Source organism: Dromiciops gliroides, chromosome 6 (genome assembly GCF_019393635.1).
Source record: "Dromiciops gliroides isolate mDroGli1 chromosome 6, mDroGli1.pri, whole genome shotgun sequence".
Classification (NCBI taxonomy): Eukaryota; Metazoa; Chordata; class Mammalia; order Microbiotheria; family Microbiotheriidae; genus Dromiciops; species Dromiciops gliroides.
The window spans coordinates 17,541,479-17,545,533 of record NC_057866.1 but is presented as its reverse complement, the minus strand read 5'-3'; positions in this window follow the sequence as shown (position 1 = coordinate 17,545,533).

The window sequence follows — 4,055 nt, the reverse complement described above, 5'->3', positions numbered from 1 at the left end:
TAGATTTGAACTTAGGTCCTCCTGAATCCAGGGCCGGTGCTTTATCCACTGCGCCACCTAGCTGCCCCCATTTGTCCTTCATTCTTGAAGTGGGCTGTGACATCACAGTGATGTCATACTTGCAGTGAATTGGATTTAAGTGAGGAAGGGCTGTGCAAATTCACCAATGTCACTCTCAACTCCAGAGTCATCTGGGTCTAGTAGCCACATATATATTAGGATGACTGGAGATGGTCCTGGATGTATAAAACAATTGGGGTTAAGTGACTTGCCCAGGGTCATACAGCTAGTAAGTGTCTGAAATGAGATTTGAACTCAAGTATTCCCAATTCCAGGGTCAATGCTTCTGTTAGAGCACCACCAGTCAGGCACCCAGATTTGTAACTTAGATATCATTCTCAGCTCCTTGTTCTCTCTTATCTTATCAGTTGGTAAAACCCTTGCCTTTCTACTTCCGCAATACCTCACTGCCATCCTTTTCTTTCTATCTACATAGTCACCATCTACCTAGACCATTGCAATAACCTCCTCATTGGTCTCCCTGCCTCAAGTCTCTTTCTATTTTAATCTATCCTTTGCAAAGCTGCCAAGGTGATTTTTCTAATGTGTAGGTCTGTCCATGTTATTCCCCTGCTCAATAAACTGCAGTGGCTGCCTAACTCCTCTAGAATCAAATAGAATCTCCTGTCTCCCATAATAGAAAGTAAGCCCCCCACCTCCCCAGCCCAGGGCAGGGACAGCTTCCTTTTTGTTTTCCTGTCCTTAGTTAATTACTACTCTTATGCTTGATGTAGGATTGTAATAAATGCTTGTTGGTTATTATTGTTATTACTAATCACATCTTTGTGTGTGTGTGTGTGTGTGTGAGAGGCAATTGGGGTTAAGTGACTTGCCCAGGGTCACACAGCTAGTTACAAGTATCTGAGTCTGAATTTGAACTCAGGTCCTCCTGACTCCAGGGCCAGTGCTTTATCCACTGCGCCACCTAGCTGCCCCTAATCACATCTTTTTTGATGAAGACAATTAGCAAGAAGTCAACTATCTACCTTCCTTTCCTATCATAAAAATGCTGACTCCAGCTATCCCCATCAGGCACAAGAAGCACCTCCCCAATAGGCTTTGGTGACATTGGAGCACCTCACAAGGTGAGAGGAAAGTTTCCCCCCTGTGTTCCATTTATCTTTCTGGAAAGTGACCAATCAGGAGCATACAATAAGGAGCTTCTCATTCAGCAGTATGAGGAGATGACTTGAGAGTCCCTTCCTGATATTAGGGAAGAAAGAGCTCCAGGTACCCAAATCGTAAAGCCTTCAGATGTTGCCAAGCACTAGAGTCCAAGAAATGGCCAGAACCTCTTCATGACTATTTCAGTTGGGACTCCTTCTTCTGACTTGCCTTCTTTCCTGTCATATGTAATACATTAGTGGATTTGGAGCCAGAGACCCTGAGTTCAAATTGTAATTCTGCTATTTAGTAGCTGTATGACCTTGGGCAAATCACTTGTCCTCTGGACCTCAGTTTCTTTCTTTGCAAAAAAAAAAAAATTGACAGATTTGGGGGGCAGTGGATAAAGTACTGGCCCCGGATTCAGAAGGACCTGAGTTCAAATCCAACCTCAGACACTTGACACTTACTAGCTGTGTGACCCTGGGCAAGTCACTTGACCCTCATTGCCTCCCCCCACAAAAGACACATTTGACTAGGTGATCTCTAATTTCTGACTCTAAATCTATGATCCAGTGATAAGCAAGTCAATGATTCACTGCATTTTATTTGGCCCATCTTAAGTCATTGGTACTTGCAGCCCTATGCTATAACAAAGCTACTGGGCTTCATTTTCTCCAGCAATCTTTGCAGACCCTGTAGCCTTTGCTAACACTATATACTTTTTTGTTGCTTTGTTTTTTGGTTTTTTTTTGCAGGGCAATGAGGGTTAAGTGACTTGCCCACAGCTAGTAAGTGCAAAGTGTCTGCAGCCGAATTTGAACTCAGGTCCTCCTGAATCCAGGACCAGTGCTTTATGCTATTTACTTAAAAACACACACACACACACACACACACACACACACACACAAACTGTTCACTAGGACAAAACAGGAAATAGCAATAGCCTCTAAGCCAAACTAATATTTTACTGACTTCAGATTTGAGCAGCTAACAGAGACCAATACCATTCAACGAAATCCTTCTTCTCCCTGTACTTGGCAGAGAATGCCTGCCACATTCACAGGAGGTACTGGACTAAGGAGTGAAGGCAGCCAGGCTTCCTTCTCTTCTCTTTCCCATCCAAGAACTTGAGGAAGTGCTTGTCTAGCAGCCAGCTTTTACACTTTGGGCTAATGGAATCTAACCAAGCAGGCTTCCAGACTTTGCTGCTCACTTCCTCAAATATTATGATGTGAAACAATCTTCCACTCTCCTCTTTAGCTTAGGACTAGTTTAGGAATCCGTATAATTTAGAGCTAGAAAGGATCTTAGAACATGGAACAGAGAATGCTAGAGCAGGGAGGGACCCTAGAACATAGAACATACAAGGGACATTAGAGCATAAAGTATGGAATGTCACAGGTGGGAGCCACCTTAAAAGAAAGATTTCCTGACCAAGTCATGTCACCTGCACTTCTACAGTCATCCCCCCCAGGAACCTGTATGTAGCCCCTGGAATTGCCTTGGACTCTGGTCCCTTTGACTTTATCTTCTCCAGAACCAAGCCTACAGCTTCCTTCCCATGCAGCAGATCTAAACCATTAGGATGTAAACTCTTTGAGAGCAGGGACTGTCTGTTCTTGTGTTTCGCAATTGTGTTTGCCTAGCACAATTCCTAGCACATTGTAAGACCTTAATAAATGCTTACCCATTCAACTATCTTTCTTCCTTTCTTTCTTCCTTTCTTTCTTTCTTTCTTTCTTTCTTTCTTTCTTTCTTTCTTTCTTTCTTTCTTTCTTTTTTCTTTCTTTTTCTTTCTATCATCTATCTATCTATCTATCTATCTATCTATCTATCTATCTATCTATCTATCTATTTCTTTGTCTCTTTTTACCTATCTATCATCTATCTAGCATATTGGAGCTAGAAAATATAACATAGAATGTCACAACTGAACAGGACTTTCAAGTAGAAGAAGAAGAAAAAAAGAAGAGAGTACTAGAAGGCACCTCAGAACATAGAATGTCATACTAGAAGGGACATGAGAACAAAGCTGTCCTAATCCTGTTCCTAATGTCTATACTTCAAAATCCCAGTGGGTGGGAGATGAGAAGTGGAAGGCACAGTTCTCCATGAGTAACTTCATTCCCTGCAACAAAGCCTTTTATCTTCTGGGGGGGGGGCAATGAGGGTTAAATGACTTGCCCAGGGTCACACAGCTAGTAAGTGTTAGAGGCTGGATTTGAACTCAGGTCCTCCTGAATCTAGGGCCCGTGCTTTATCTACTGTGTCATCTAGCTGCCTCAACAAAGCCTTTTAGCTCCCTTTTGTGGATTGTCTTCCCCCATTAGAATGTCAGACAAGAGCTGTCTATCTGCTTTTTTGTTATCCTTAGTACTTGGTAAAGTACACAACACATAGTAAACAGACAGCTAAACAAACAAATAAATAAATAAGTGAACAAACAAATCTTTGCTTCCTTCCTTGCTGAAAGGGACCTTATAATATAGAATTTTAGACTTGGAAGGGGTCTGAGAATTTAGAAGACAGACTATCAGATCGGGAAGGAACACTATGATATAGAATTTTAGAGTTAAAAGGGACTTTAGAACATGTTATCCCACTGCCATATTAAATTTCCTAGACTCTGGTTGGGTTCATCTGTTCAACCTCAAATTGCAATCACGCATTTTCTTTTAAATCTCCTAAACCAGCCAGAATTAAATATGTAACACCATGATAATATAAAAGGACATTGGCTGGGGGAGCTAGGTGGCGCAGTGGATAAAGCACCGGCCCTGGAGTCAGGAGTACCTGAGTTCAAATCCGGCCTCAGACACTTAACACTTACTAGCTGTGTGACCCTGGGCAAGTCACTTAACCCCAATTGCCTCACTAAAAAAAAAAAA